The sequence below is a fragment of the Dromiciops gliroides genome, chromosome 2, assembly GCF_019393635.1.
Source record: "Dromiciops gliroides isolate mDroGli1 chromosome 2, mDroGli1.pri, whole genome shotgun sequence".
Taxonomy (NCBI): Eukaryota; Metazoa; Chordata; class Mammalia; order Microbiotheria; family Microbiotheriidae; genus Dromiciops; species Dromiciops gliroides.
The window spans coordinates 90,224,781-90,241,832 of NC_057862.1; the positions used below are offsets into that span (position 1 = coordinate 90,224,781).

Sequence of the window (17,052 nt, forward strand, 5' to 3'; positions counted from 1 at the left end):
GTGATGAGCACAGTACCTAGCACACAGCGGGTACTTAAAAATGCTTATTCCCTTCCCTTAAAATGTAAATTCTTTGAGGTCAAGGACCATTTTGGGGTTGTTTTATTTGTTTGTTTTTTCCATCCCCTACACCTAGCACAATGTCTGGCATATGAAAGATGCTTAATAAATTCTTATTTGACTCCGGGAGCTAAATGATTGGTAAAGATTGTTTGTCCTTCATTCTCAAAGAGGACCATGACATAGGGGTGATATCAACACTTGCAGTGAATTGGATTTAAGTGAATGAGGGCTGTGCAAGGTCACCAACCTCATTCTTTCCTCCAGAGACATCTGGGACCAGGGTTCCACAGCCAGCAAATGTCTGAGGAAATTCTAGTGGGTTGCATACTTCCAGGAAAATAACTCGCCACCCCTTCATTGTTGTTCATTCGTTTCAGTCATGTCTGATTCTTCATGACCCCATTTGGGGTTTTCTCAGAAAAGATACCAGAGTGGTTGCCCTTTCCTTCTCCAGCTCATTTTGCAGATGAGGAAACTGATGCAAAGAGGGTTAAGTGACTTACCCAGGGTCACACAGCTAGTAAGTGTCTGAGACCAGATTTGAATTCAGGAAGATGATTCTTCCTGGCATTCTATCCAGTGGCATATAGCTGCTCTACTTCTTCATTAGATTCTTATAATTCAGTGAACTTCACAACTCAGACACATATACCCCTTCTTTCCCTCAACTCATCACTTTCCCCGGCCATACTGGTTCACAACCTTGGAGTCAAGCTTGACCCTTGACCCTCACTCACATGACATAATTAGTGCTGAGTCATGTCAATTTCACATCTTCAACATCCCTTGCATCCATCCCCTCATTTCTGTTCACAACCCAAGTACTCTAGCTCAGACCCTCAGAATCTTTTACCTGGACTATGATAATAGTTTCCGACTTGGTATCTTGCATCCATCTCTCCAAACCATTCTCCATACAGCTGCTAATGTGATATGTCTAAAGCATAGGTCTGACCATATCATTTTAGAAAAAAAACTTGAAAAGTTCCCCATTATCTTTGAATAAAATGATCTCATCCACTTGCATTTAAAACCTTTCACAATCTAGGTCCCAACTCCATATCTTTGTACAAGCTATCTCCTATGTCTAGAATGCTCTCCTTCACACCTTCCTCTTAGAGCCCAAGCTCCGGTCAAGGCTTACATAAAGCAACATCTCTTTCAAGATACATTTACTTCAAAGTGTTAGTGCCCCAACCAAATTATTGTAAAACAATCTTATGTAAATCCTTTTATTTACCTATCTGTAATTGTAGCATCTCCTTTCCCAACTTCCTCCTCCAACCGCCAGAATATAAGCTTGTTAAGACTAAGGCCTTCTCAGGGGGCAGCTAGATAGCACAGTGGATAAAGCACCAGCCCTGGATTCAGGAGGACCTGAGTTCAAATCTGGCATCAGACACTTGATACTTACTAGATGTGTGACCCTGGGCAAGTCAATTAACCCTCATTGCCCTGCAAAAAAAGGAATAAGGATTTCTCTTTATATTCTTAGCATGTAGCTCAGTGTCTAAGATGAAGTAGGTTCTTAGGATTATAGGTACATAATTGGAAGAGACCTTAAAAATCATGGATGGAGTACTCTCCTCTCATTTCACAGATAAGAAAATGGAGGCCTAGAGAATTTATTTTTTTGTTTGTTTTTGTTTGGTTTGGTTTTTTGTGTGTGAGGCAATTGGGGTTAAGTGATTTCCCTAGGGTCACACAGCTAGTAAGTGTCAAGCATCTGAGGCCGGATTTGAACTCAGGTACTCCTGACTCCAGGGCTGATGCTTTATCCACTGCGCCACCTAGCTGCCCCTGGCCTAGAGAATTTAAATGACTTATCCAAGATCATACAGGTAATAAATGACAGCATCAAGATTCAAACTCAGGGCCAGTAATGCAAAGTTCAACAGCTCAAATTCAGTCATCTTTCTATTGTACACTGTTATATTTAATAAATGTTTGCTGCTTTATCAATGGACTGACTATCAGCTATCTATTGTTGTTGTTGTTTATCCTTCATGACATTGGGGTGATGTCATGATTTGCAGTGAATTGGATTTAAGTGAGGGAGGGCAGTGCAAGGTCACCAGCCTCACTCTTTCCTCCGGAGCCATCTGGGTCCAGTGGCAAGCTATACATCAGGACAACTAGAGATGGTCCTGGATATTTAAGGTAATTGGAGTTAAGTAACTTTCCAATGGTCACACAGCTTGTAAGTGTCTGAAGTGAAATTTTAATTCAGGGCCAGTGCTCTGCCCACTGTGCCACCTAGCTGCCCTATCAGCTATTTATACAACTGTATATGTATATGTGTATGTATATATATATATATATAAATATATGTGCATACATGTATATGTGTATATGTATGTATATACAGATATAGATACAGATACATACACATATGGGTATATATGTGTGTGTATATATACATATACATAAATATATACATGCGTGCATACACACACATACCTAAAGAACAAATGTTCTTTGGGCACTTGTTTTTTCTGTATAAATTATTAGGAATCTTTTAGAGTAACTCTCCAGGTTCATTGAGAGCATCTAATATCACATCACTTGATACTATTAGTATAATGTTTTCCAGAGACAGAAACATTTAGGGGACTAGGTAATCTCTAAAGAATCCTTCTTTCATTTGGACCCCATGAAGAACATCCTTCACAATAGAGGTTTACACCAATCGAGATATACAAAGACAGACAAAACATGCTGCCCTTGAGAAGAGCAAGTGTCTTTATTCAGATATATTATCCACTCCCTCTGAGGTTGGGAGGTCATCATGGTAGCACATCTTCTTACCGGTACAGCCTCAAATAGGATAAATCTTGTGTTATTATCCTGTACTCAGTGAAAATGACAGAGGAAATCACCCCATGTATTGGAGCAATTGATGGCACTACACAAAGACATTGCAAAAACCTGTAGTCTCTTTGGAAAGTTTCGGAGCTCAGGACGTGAAAAGCGGATTTCTCTTACTTGCTTGTCACTCCCTCTCCCACTCCAGGAATGACTGAGGAGCCACAACCCCATATGAATCATTCTTATATTTTCCCCAATTTTAATAAACTTAATTTGAAATTCTGAACATTAAATCTTGCTCAATTTATCAAAGGAAAGAAAAATACAGGGCTGAAAATGTTTATAAAAATTAGGTAATGGATGGATAAGGTCACACTTGTTAAATGGCATGTGACATTTGTTTGAGCTGCAATTTTTCCTAAAGGCTACTAATGTTTGTCAAATTCACTATCCAAAGAAGCCTGTGGCCTCATTGCTGACTTCAGATAAGGTCAGTTTCAAATGGGACAACTACCAAATAATACTAGACCCATTCCCATGATGATTCACTTCCAGACAGACAGTAGTAGAGTTTTTGTACAGTAGCACTATTAATCAGAGAGCAGACAAAATTATTTTTTTGCCTTCTAGGGTATGCTAAACCTAGCTCAATTTGTGAAGGCAGTGATGACTGCAAGTCTAAATTCACACAGCAGAGCTCCTCTGTTCTCTGATTTCAAAACTATACAGACATTCCATTTGTGACTTTCTTCCCACCTCCATAAAAATACAGCTCTTGACCACATCTTCATCTTGTCCTCTATTTGCATACAAAACATACTCTCAGGCATCTAGTTTTGAAAAAGGAAATTAGCCAATGCTAAATGACAAGAATGCAATGTTATAGTCTAATTAATTCTAAACATACTCATCGCAATTATGGGGTTATAATCCATATACCAAAGGAATTAATGATGGTTAGACACTCACTGTCAAGTGTTATTGGAGAAATGATAATTACTTGGAGTTGTATACCTCTTCAGATGAAACAAATGAGAACATCTTTCCTAATAAAAACAGCCTGCAAATAATGGTATCATCTGTTCCCAAAGTTTTTGACAGATGCCTGTTTTGCTCTTATTTGTCCTAAAGGAAGCATTCAGTTGAACTGAAGCAAGAAAGGAAAGAGAAAAAAAGAAACCCAGTTGATTCACTACAGAAAAAACTTTATTATAGATTCTTCTGGTGAAACTATAATATAAACTCACTGTAGATTTACTGGTACTATAATATATAAGCAAACCTGGACTTTCAAATACCCTTGATTAAATGCATTGGAGAATTCCTGGAATGCAACAGAATGATATTTTTTCCCCATTTCATCAAGCTGACTTTGAAAGTCCAAAAATTTGCTTTCCCCCTACCCACTTTATTAGCTGAATTATGTAGTCATATATAATGTAAATGCATTAAGTGCCCAGCCATTTCACATTTTCCTTTGAGGCATGGTCTGTTTGTGGACATGACCACACACATAAAATACTTCAATATATATGTTGATAACCCTTGTCATATGCTATAATTGCTTCAACAATCAAATATGCATGTATAAATATGGATGGATTGTTGAATCTGCTTCTAATGGAAATATATAGGTGTAAAATGCTTAGCTGTTTCCCAGTTCTCAAGTACTTTGATCATACATCATTCTTTCAGTTTCTATGTTGTACTTTGTCCTTTTCAGGAGCCACGCTCATTTTTCTATTGTCCCATGTTAGTGTAAGCCTCTAAAGGGTTCTCCAACAACTATATGGAAGTGTTATCCATGTTCCTTGCATTTTCTGGAAAATGTCCTCCTTTTCACTAGTTTCTGATAACCTTGTGGCAAATGACTCCCTCAACTACACAGCTCAGCCATATACAATCCTTCATCTTCCACAAATTAGATGATTTGGGGGTTATAGATGAACTTTCCCAATTGTCACATTGGTTTGGTCCCGGAACAATGGTTCATCAGAAAGAACAGCATGATACTACACAATTGCATGAAGTTGTTGGAGAGTTGAAAAATGTGTACACCAGTGGAAATTTGTCCATAGAGAAATTTTCCCTTCTATGCAACTTGCTAACTCTGGTGATTTTCAAAATATTAAATATACTACAGAGAATTGTTGAGAGGCTATAATGGTTTTCTTGTTTTGTTTACAATGTTTCAATACATGTCACATTTCTCCTTAGTGGTACCTTTTTCTATAGACAAGGAGAATAAATTATCCTATGAAAATGTAATGGACTTCAAATTGTTCTGTCGTATGATGGAGCCCCAAGCTAAAACATTTGATCATTCTAATATACTGAAGAAGAATTCAATCTACCTCATTTCATGTACTAAAGTTATTTCTTCCTCTAAGAAGGATTACAAACACCTGAAACCATTGTTAGGGTGCATGCAATTTCTGGGGGTGCAATGTGGCTTGGAATCAGAAAGGCCTAGATTCAAATCCCACTTCACTTATTAGCTGTTTGATTTTGGGTAAGTCACTTAACCTCACTGTGCCTTGATTTCCTCTTTTATAAAATGAGGCAGTGGGACTAACCCTAAATTTCTTCCACTCTCAGCCCAAATAGAATTTTCTTTATGAAGCTTTTCATGTTCCCCCAAGGTGCCACATCCTCCTCCTCAAAATATCTTGTATTCATTTTACATACATTTTGTAAATGTGCATGTCTCCTCCATTAGAATCTATTCTTTTTGAGGGTAGAGACTGAATAATGTTTAGCTTTGTGCCCCCTGCACTTAGCACACAGTTCCTCAAATGTAGTAAGCACTTGATACATGCCTCTTGATGGATTAAAGGTCATCTAGTCCAATCATCTCTTTTTATAGGTAATAACATTGTAGAGTTGAGTGACTTGGCCAAGATTCTACAGGTAGAGCCTTGACAGATCTGTGTCGAAGAGAATTGCATGTTCTTTGACTCCAAATCCATCATTCTTTACACTGCCCTATGTAAAGATGTATGATCATGGGCTCTTAACTGGATGGCTATGAGCAAGAAACTTCATGACTTGGTTTCCTCAACTGTAAAATGAATTTGTTGACCTCTAAGGTCCATTTTACCTCTGAAATATTAGGATTCTAGAAATGTTCACAAGTTTTGCCATTTAGAAAATATTCAACAATTTCATCAGATGTTAAATTTCAAGCTCGCTAATTTACAGTTTTCAACTTCAAGTTTTTTTGAAAATTGGGAAAATTCTTGCTCATTTCCAGTCCTGTATAGTCTCTGACATGCCTAGATTTTTCAAAGATCACTGACTGGGATAGCAACCACACCCACAAGTTCTTTCAATACCCTGGGAAGAGATTAATCTGAACTTGGTGACAAACTCATTGAGAATGATCTCTTTCCATCCCAGTCCCTGTTAACCAGGTTTGTTCCATTCTTCCTAGTCTAAAGATCATTTGTCTTTGTAAAGAAGAAGAAACAAAATCAAAGTGTACTATCACTAATTCATTAAAAATTTGAGAAATGTCTTCTCTCTCTGTCCTATCCACTGTCATCATCCTGTTTCAAAATGGAGTTTTGATCCTTTGTTCGTACATTTGGTGCTAACAGTGTTAAAAAGCTCCCTTTTGGGGGCAGCTAGATGGTGCAGTGGATAGAGCACCGGCCCTGCATTCAGGAGTACCTGAGTTCAAATCTGACCTCAGACACTTAACACTTACTAGCTGTGTGACCCTGGGCAAGTCACTTAACCCCAATTGCCACTCAAAAAACAAAAACAAAAACAACAACAAAAAAAGCTCCCTTTTCTTATGCTTAGCATGATTTCCAAGAGCATAGCAACTTTTTAACAACTTTGATCTATGTTTCTCACATTGATTTTTGGATTCCTTGTTGCAGTGAGTGACGTGGTTAGACAGGTTAAGTCCAAACATAGAAAGGATTTGCTATTTCCCATGTCATTCAACAATGTGACCAGGTTGAACAAATAACTTGGGAGGAAGCCTGAAAGGGCAAATCACTCAGGATAAATGACAAATCTTATTTAAATTTGGTCATCACAAAGATGCATCTAAAAAATCAAAAAAGCATTAAAAAGCATTTTTTCATATGCAATAACATAGCTATTTTCTATCTTTTGGCTTTTGGTTTGTTTTTTTGTTGTTGTTTCATTTTTTTAATTCCAGGTGCCAGTCAGCATTTAAATAAAATGAAAAGATTAAATCATACATTGTTCTTTCTAGATTCTTTTCCCATTAATGGCGTGGTTTGTTTAATTAAATTAAAGCATGATAACATCCTCAATAAAAATCAGCTTCTACCTCATTTTGTTACTGATTTTAAGACCTTTTTTCTAAAAGTACTTTTAATGTCACTACTACTAGAAAAGTTTGTAGCTTAGAATTCTGTCTTTGGATCTAGCTTTTGTCTTTGAGCAAGCTTGAAATTTCGGCTTTATGCCATTTGTTCATCAGTGACGTGCTATTTCAGGAAATATTGAAATCTCCCCAAATCTGTGAACTGGCAGAAGGCAGCAGGACTGAATGGTTGGAGCATTGCCCCAGAGTGGGGCGAGGTGCCACCTCATTTCAGATGGCTTCAGAAATGATTAGATACTACAGCTCAGCTTAGCTTCCAGAACTCCTGAGGAAAAGGTAGCCCTTAAAATTAACACATTCTTCAGCTTCTAGAACAGAGGAACAATAACAGAATTAAGCTTTGCTAAGTAAAAGTTCAATTATATTCAATAAGCCCTTACTGAGGACCTATTATGTGCAAACACCTACAATATCTATAATATCTCAGCATTTAAGGGACATGTGGTGGGAGGCATCCAATAAATCTTTTTTTAAAAAATCTAAATAAGATTTAACTCTAAAATGTACCCAACAAATGGTTATACAGGTTTTGCTTGAAGCTCTCCAGTTTTCTGATTCAAACATCCTGTAGAGCAACTATGGACAAAGGGCTATACAAGCATGCATACTCTTTGACCTGGTAATACCATTACTAGGTAGGTATCCAAATAGAGATAAAAACCAAAAAGTTGAATTTGAAATTGAGGAGATGCCCATAATTGGGGAATGGCCAAACAAATTGTGGGATGAGATTATGGTGGAACACTATTGTCCTATAAGAAATGATAACAGGGGGCAGCTAGGTGGTGCAGTGGATAGAGTACTGACCCTGGATTCAGGAGGGCCTGAGTTCAAATCCGACCTCAGACACCTGACACTGACTAGCTGTGTGACCCCGGACAAGTCACTTAACCCTCATTGCCCTGAACCAAAAAAGAAAGAAAGGAAGAAAGGAAGAAAGAAAGAAAGAAGGAAGGAAGGAAGGAAGGAAGGAAGGAAGGAAGGAAGGAAGGAAGGAAGGAAGGAAGGAAGGAAGGAAGGAAGGAAGGAAGGAAGGAAGGAAGGAAGGAAGGAAGGAAGGAAGGAAGGAAGGAAGGAAGGAAGGAAGGAAGGAAGGAAGGAAGGAAGGAAGGAAGGAAGGAAGGAAGGAAGGAAGGAAGGAAGGAAGGATGGATGAGCAGGAGGCTTTCAGAAAAACCCAGAAAGACTTATAAGAGCTGATGCACAGTGAAATGTATTGTATACAAAGTAACAGCAAAATTGTAAGATAATCAGCTGTGAATGACTTAGCTATTTTCAGGAATACAATGACCTAAGACAACTCTGAAGGACTTATGAAAAATGTAATCCATATCCAGAGACAGAATTGATGGTGTTTGAATACAGATTGAAGCAAAAAGAACCAAGCTCAAACCGTGCATCGAAAAAGTCATCACAATAACCTCTCTGTGTTTTGTTTTGTGTTCTAAGGACTTATAAGAAAGTACCTACTTGATGGAGTTGTTGTGGTGATCTAAGATTTTCAAGGCTTCAGTTTGAACTTCCAGTACTATTAATCTGTAGTTATCTCAGCAAGATTATGCACAATTAAGGGGCAGCTAGATAGTGCAGTGGATAGAGCACCCACCCTCCAGTCAGGAGTACCTGAGTTCAAATCCAGCCTCAGACACTTAACACTTACTAGCTGTGTGACCCTGGGCAAGTCACTTAACCCCAATTGCCTCACTAAAAAAAAAAAAAAAAAAGATTATGTGCAGTTGACTGTGCTTATTTATCGAACTCACAGTCAGAGAAGTAGCCTGTTGACCCCCTACTTATTGCACACAATAAGCCATAACCTAAAAGCTGTCCGTTATTTGTGTGTTCTGGAAGGCCCATCCTGTGTTAGGAACTAGACCTGGTCCAGGTGAATTCACAATTTCTAGAAGATGCAATTCTGCCAATAAAGGGCTTCTACAAAAAAAAAAAAAGGCAAGACAGAAAAGGCCAACAGATATTTAGGATAGAAAATATTTTATAGAGTTTTATAGAAAAGGATGTTAGAATATCATGAATATATTTACCTCATAATAAAGAGAGAAGCAGTGAAAGGTAAAAGTAGTTTAAAGAAGACTTGGTGAGAGATCAAACTAAGCAATCTTTCTGAGGATGTTAAGGATAAAACTAGAAAGACGACAAATAGGAGATGGAAAATCTGCAAAAAATATTTAATAAATTCTTTTCACAAACAAGTTTATTGAAGCCACTGCATTTGTACTTTAACACCATACTCCTGAATATATATTTTTAAATGACCCTAAAAAACCAAGATGGAAAAAGAAACTGGGTTAGACCAAGTGTACAAAGAGGGAATCTGTTCTAAAAGTACCACAATTGTGAAGATATTGAAGGATTGATTCTCAATGTATCTGAATGAAAAGATACCAAAGGTATGTTAAAAAAATCTTGGAGCTTATTAATGCTAAAATAAAAGTCAACTGAGATAAAAATCAACTACTGGACTATATATATATATATATATATATATATATATATATATATATATATATATATATATATATATATGCACTTTCCTATCAACATAAAAAGTTTATGAGCATAATCTACATGTGCATCAAAATCAACCTTGGTGAGCATATTCATAGGAAAAAGAAAATTTCATAAATGATATTGTACAGTAGACAATGGGCAACTAGATGATACAGTATATAGAGCATTGGGCTTAGAATCAGGAAATCTCATTTTCATGAGTTCAGGTACAGCTCCAGACACTAGGTGTGTGACTTTGGTCAAGTCACTTAACTCTATTTGCCTCAGTTCCTCATCTGTAAAATGAACTGGAGAAGGAAATGGCAAACCACTGCAGTATCTTTGCCAAGAAAACCTCAAATGGATCCATGAAGAGTCAGACATGATTGAAATGACACAACAACAGTAGACAACATCTTTATCATTGCACAACTGATTAAATCAACAAGATCTCAGTGTACTTATTTATTTATTGTAACAAAGAATTTTATTTAACAGAGATAAATGTCATGTTCAAAGTGCTCTTCCAATAAGGTTATTCCCATATATACATTTGATTTATGCAAAATTCCTGGAAAGATATAATACCAGAGATAACCTTGTTTGATTAATTGTGTTTGTTTCTGTGAGGCAATTGGGGTTAAGTGACTTGCCCAGGGTCACACAGCTAGTTAGTGTCAAGTGTCTAAGGCAGAATTTGAACTCAGGTCCTCTTGACTCCAGGGCTGGTGCTCTATCCATTGTGCCACCTAGCTGCCCCTGATTAATTTTTAATCATTAATATTGAATGAAACAAGAAACATAGAGATGTATGCTTGCCAGGCTTGTGTACTGTCATGGAGGAGGTATCATGAAGAGTCCAAATTGAAAAGGCATTATCCATAGATGATGAGATCTTCCAGATGTTCCTGTTGGTGGATGATATAGTGCTAGTTGTGTCAAGCATGGGGTCAATAATTACTCATAAGTATTAGGTCTAACTACTTGATAGGTAAAAACAACAACAACGTATGGATGAAGAATGCCTATTGTTCAGATTATGGCATAAAGTTTTAAAGACTATCATATATCTGATCATTTCTGTGTAAAGATTGGAAATACAAAGGCTGGACTACTTTTTGACTCAAAGTAAATACAATAATCTTGTTTGAATGTTTTTTATTTGGGGGTTTTGTTTCTCAAGTGTTCCTGATATATAGATATGAAGTTTCTGTATAATCTACTCGTTTTAGGCCTCTCTCATTCCTTGTTCTTGATTAACATTTTTACTATCCTTGCCTATTCCCACCTTCACGTTGAATTCACTGAATATTAAAGTATATATTGATTTAATTTAGAGGGTTTTATCAAGTTCTTCAAATAATTTCTCTATCTCTTCATTTTCTACAATTAATATTGATAGATAAGCTACAATTTATTTTCATTCTTTCTCTAAATACTTGTGATTGCTACAATATGAAATTAATAAAGCTTCCATAAAATGATGCTTTTTGCTGCCTTTCTATGAATGATCAAACCAACTCTTTCAATTCTTTTATCTGCCTTTCCAAGGAGAACCTGTTAGACATCTTAGAAGACAATTGCAACTTCCTTCTATCTTCTGGTTTCATTTCCAATGGAAATGTCAAGTTTGGTACAATTTGGGTCCTACACTATTATGTCTACAAGTTGGTAATTGAACAGAGACCTCACCTTTGTAGTTCTAATGGCTGTTAAAGTTTATAAATAGTCTAGAATTGTGCGACTTTTAATACCCTGCTGCTTTGTTCATAACTTTTCCCACTGTCCCTATAGAATAGAAAGGGGGCCATATAAGACCAAGGATACAATTTCATAATAGTTCCTGCTTATATAGATTTTTATGGTTACAAAGTACATTGACATCTGCTATACCCAAGTTCTACACATCCAGGGTATTCTATAAGGTAGACAGATACTGCAGAACCTGTTTTATAGATAAGGAATCTGAAGGTCAGAAATGTCAAGTGATTTGCCTAATCTTATGTAGCTCATTAAGCTATCAATCCAGGGATCAAGCCCAGGTCTTTTGACACCAAGTCCAGGATCCTTTCCATTATATCATTCTTTTTTTCTAGTTTTCTTCCTATGAGGATGACTTTCCCATCCCAATAGCAGCTATATCACATTCTACTGAAGTGAAAATTTATCAGGGAATATTTTGTTTTGGAGAGATTTAGATCATTCCCTCTGGTCCTCTAAATTACCTTTTCTATGTTGAGAGGGTCTCAGATGTTAAGTTCATAGGATATTCTAGATTCATCCCAAAACACTCAGGAACTAGAGGAAGCTCTGAACTCTTAGTCATATGTGGCAATTTAAATTATGTCTGTTGGAAAGTATTCAAAATACCAGAGATCAGAAAGAAAAGCTTATCATTCCATCCCCTATACAAGAAAACTTAGTTATTACTTCAATGATTCTTTTAGCTTTCTGATTAAAACAAAATCACTCGCATACTTGTCAACAAGGAAAAGAGCCCTGGGAATAAGGCTATTACATTACTTTTTCAGAAACTGTGCAGTTCAAATGTATTGCCTGTCTACTTATAAATCGAGATTAACATAGTTGAGTATTCCCAGGTCTCCAAATCTCTGAAACTGGGACAACTATCCCAGTATTGAGCTGACTCTCTTAAATTACATTGGAATGATTGGAAGTGTTCCAGACTTGACTCTCTTCAAAACAGAAGAGTACAAGGTGGGAGTCAGGGTTGGGAGGGAAGATAATGTCATCAAAACTTCTAAAACACATAATCATGCACCGAGTCAAAGCATTTGCAAAGAGAACCAAAGTAGCAAAAATCAAATTATTTACCCGACATAATTGGAAAAGTCATTCAAGCTATCTGTCTGTCACAGGAGCTTTCCATTAGGGTTTGGGACAAGAAATATTACCAGAAGTTTCCATAATAATAAAAAATTACATCAGCAACTTTTTAAAATGTTGATGGACATCTGAGATAACCATTGATGGAAAACAATCATTCTCCATTCAGCAACAATCATCAACAACAAGTGCTCCAGACAAATTAGTCTAAGAAAATTTGAAGAAGGTAGTATTTATAAGTGGAATGTTAGGGGAAGAAGATAACACCTGAGATGAATCATGAAAGTTCCTGAAAAAATATCTGGGAACTAAAATGCCAGGCTAAGAAGTTTTTAGCTAAAATTTTTCATTTCATTCTAGAGATAGTAGGGAGATTCTAATGATTTTTGAGTTTTGTGATAGATCATCAATGTATTTGTTTTTACTAAACCAACCAGGAAGAGTATATTAGTTCAAAATAGAAAATATTCAAACAGAATAACAAATTATATGATAAGGGAGGATCTCAGAATAGGGGTAACTTCTCACAGAGATTATCATGCTACCAGAGGGACAATGGATCCACAGAGAATACAGATGACCAGGGAACATATCTTAAGGGGTACACACATAGGTATCATGTATGATCTTAACACCTCACATCTTTGATAAGGCAAAGAATCTACTGTTTTCTGGTAATGACATTGTGCTGCTTTCTGCTGATCTCCAGATAGAACTGCCTCCCTAGAACTGCAACCATCTGTTAGTACTCAGCCTCCTCAGACAATATGCTGTTCTCTTACCATCTATTGGAGTAGAGGTGATGGTGAGCCTCTATTTGGAAAGTAAGGAACTCTAAATCCACATAGTCCATGAGCACACTAAGCCAAGGCACCAAAAAGAAACCCTCAGGATAAGAGCAAATCTATTTTTTAAACTTGGTTAGGGTTTTTTCCTTTTATTTTTTTCTCCCTGAGTGGGTAATAAAGCCATTTAAAATAAACTGTTGCTTAAAAAATTTTACCAAAGAAGTGAAATATAAATCATACCTAGCAGTCAAATTAATAAAGCTTTGAGTAACAACTTCAAAATTCAGGGTTGACAGGTAAAAGTGGGATACAAAAAGACCTGTATTTTTGTATATGAACTCAAATAAAAATATTTTATAAAATATTCCAGGAAATCTCCTAATCAAATATTCATTTTACTGTCCATTAGTACATATTAGGGATATCTATCACTGATGCCTCCTTAGAGAAGAATAATTCATTCTTTAATATTCTGAAATTGCAAGGGAAAAGGAGATAAGAACTACATATTTTGTCATTAAATAAAACCAAAATATTAAAGCAATTAAATCTGATGCATAATTGTGGCCAAGCTGCAAAGGGTATAATCTATTGATTAGAATGAGATTACTCATGTAAGAGTTTCAAAGAAAACCTTTATCTGACTTTTTCCACTCATTCACATGAAGCACCAGTTCGAGAGAAGAGATGGAGGTAAAGTAGAGTGAATGTAGGGACAAAGGAACAAATATATCACATAAATTAGTTGTGAGAAAAAAGACTGGATAGTGAAAATGAAGCCTAAATAGAGACCACTGTCTCTCTGTTCACCAATGTATTAGTCATAGATGAAACTATCCTTAGGGGCCACTCATAATATATACTTGGAACAATAAAAGCACAACATTCCAATGGCATCCATCATTTTACACAGTATCAAGATTGTACAGCAACAAATCAATACTCCACAAACCCTAATAATGATTTTTATCAGTACAGAACAGTAGAACAAGTTGGACTCTGAGTCAGTATATCTCACTTGGTGACCTTGTATACCTCACCTTAGTGATTTCATTTTTTATTATATATATATATATATTATATTTTTATTTTATTTATACCTCACCTTAGTGAATTTTAATTTCTTCATCTGGAAAATGAAAATGAAACAAGTCTGTTACCACAGATTAACTCTGCCCCTCTTGATAAATGATCATAGATATTGTTAAGAGGATACTCTTGATGACTTTGTCATATTATTTTAATTTTGAAAATAAACTTTATTGATGCATTTCATTTCAATCCTTCTCAACTTCTCTAAAGTCATACCACAACCAACCTTATTTAGACCCTCAGAACTTTTCATATAATAGCTACCAAATCAGTCTTCCTGCTTCTGGTGTGTTCCATGCAGCAATGAAAAGTACTTCAGCAAAATCAACTAACAGTGGCTGGGTGAAAGAGTGTGTATAATATTTCATACTCATACTCCTCTCTTTTGAAAAGAGAGAGGAACATTTTATTATATGCTCTAAAAGGCAAAGATAGATCATCACAATTATGCAAAGTTTGGATTCTTTAGCATTCTTTTTGCTTACATTATTGTAATAACGTAATAAAATCTTTGGGTTTATTATACTTTGGTTCTGCTTACTTCACTTGGAACAAATTTATGTCTCTACATATTTTCCTTAATTCCTTCTATTCATCATTTCTTGCAGTGAAATGATATTCTGTTACATTCATATACCATAATTTTCTTAACCATCTCCTCAATCGACACCAATTTGTTTCCAGTTTTTTCCTATAATGAAAGTACTACTATGGATATTTTGGAATCTAGAGGACTTTTCTATATTTAACCCCTTTGTGGTATATACCAAGTAAAGTAGTTGTTGGATCTTAGGGTACTTTGTAATATTGGTAAAGTTGTACAAGATCACAAAAGATCTCACCCCTTTTATTGGTTCAAATGACCCAACAAGTTGATGCATCCCTAAATGTCAATAATTTTTGTTATTTTTCTTGGGTTTGAGGTGGGTGAGGATTGAGAAATCAAAAGTGGAATTATAAAAGTGACATATTTTAAATGTTTCAAAGTTCTTTATCCATATTATTCCATTCAAGCTTGACAACAGTCCTGTGAGGCAGATACAATAGGCTTTATTATCTCCATTTTCCAAATTAAGAAACTGAGACTAAGAGTTTAAGTGATTTGCTTATGGTCACCCAGCTATTCCTATGTTCATATATTCAAAGACAAGTTTCAAATTCAGATCCTTTTGACTCCAAGTACAACACTACTCACTATGCCTTTCTCCCTCTCTTGTACTTAAAACATCAGTCCAATAGAGAAAATAGATGACTACTCCTTGATTTAGAAACAAAACAAAACACAAACTATTGCAGAAGCAAGAGTTGATATGTATTAGTCATGGGACATTTCAACTATCTGAATTTCACATGGAAGGTTATTCATAAATGTAGAAAACATGACATATTCCTGCCTTATTGACAAAGTCCTCTCTCTAAAGGTTGAGGAATCTATTTTTCCAGTATCTCTACCATCTCTAATCCACCCTTTCATCTTAGTCATTAACGCTCTTTCTGTACTCATTTTAATTTTTGCTTCCTTTTTTCTAATTTGCAAGGTTTTGTTTTTTGTTTTTGTTACAGCAGGTATATATTTGGAAAGTTTCTCCCCCAAACAAGTCTTATACCCCTGTGTTCAGCTTGGCAATGTGAAGAGACATTGGTTCCGGTGGTGAAGGAGAATCCACCAGACTGATTTCAAGGCTTTATCTTCATTTCCCCTTTAGTCCTGTCTCAAGCAGCTTTCTAATGTCCTTCCCACGAAGGTGGAGACCAATGGCTCTTTTGATCTTGCCCAAGATTTGGTTATTAGGAATGGCCCGTCCACACTCATAGTCAACCATGACTTGGGGCTTTTCATTGATTTTTTGTGGCCAGATCTTTCTGTGTCAGTCCCTTTCTCTGCTGGCCCTGTCGGATCACTTTGCCCACTTCTAGAGTGACCCCATCATGGTGAAACTCTTCAGTCTCTCGGTCCGGTGTGGCCGTGTTCTTTGTGACAGAGAGCTGTTTGTATTGGCCAGAAGCCCATTTCTTGGAAGTCTCCACATCTTCTATTCTTCTCTGAGCCGCTAAGATGGCCTGCCTGGGACTTGGCCTAGACTGCTGGGGGGCCCTTCTTGTGCAGCACTGTCACCATATCCCAGTCACTCCCCGCCATGGTGGGGATGTGAGGGGGGAGTCTCCACTCGTCCAGAAGCCGGGCTCGGGGAGCAGCACAAAGCAATGCTCTGCCTGCTTTGATAGCTAACTACTCTCCTCACTCACCGGGCTCCCTATGCCTGCCTTTTTGCTTACTTTTGCATTCATATTTTATACCCCCAATATAGCATAAACTCAGTAATTTCGGAGATAATTTCACTTTTGTCTTTGTTCAGAGCCCTGCACACAGCAACTGTTACATAAATGCTTGTTGAATTATAGTGAATTGAAATGGAGACTTACCTTTGATTAAAAAGGAAGAGCAAGGGGGCAACTAGATGGCACAGTGGATAGAGCACCGGTCCTGGATTCAGGAGTACCTGGGTTCAAATCCGGCCTCAGACACTTAACACTTACTAGCTGTGTGACCTTGGGCAAGTCACTTAACCCCAATTGCCT

The 17,052-nt window shown here is 36.7% G+C and overlaps 1 pseudogene; it reads right to left on the reverse strand.

Annotated features, from left to right (window-relative positions):
- Positions 1 to 16,163: 16,163 nt before the first annotated feature.
- LOC122744545 lies at positions 16,164 to 16,612 on the reverse strand (annotated as a pseudogene).
- Between the last annotated feature and the right edge of the window lie 440 nt (positions 16,613 to 17,052).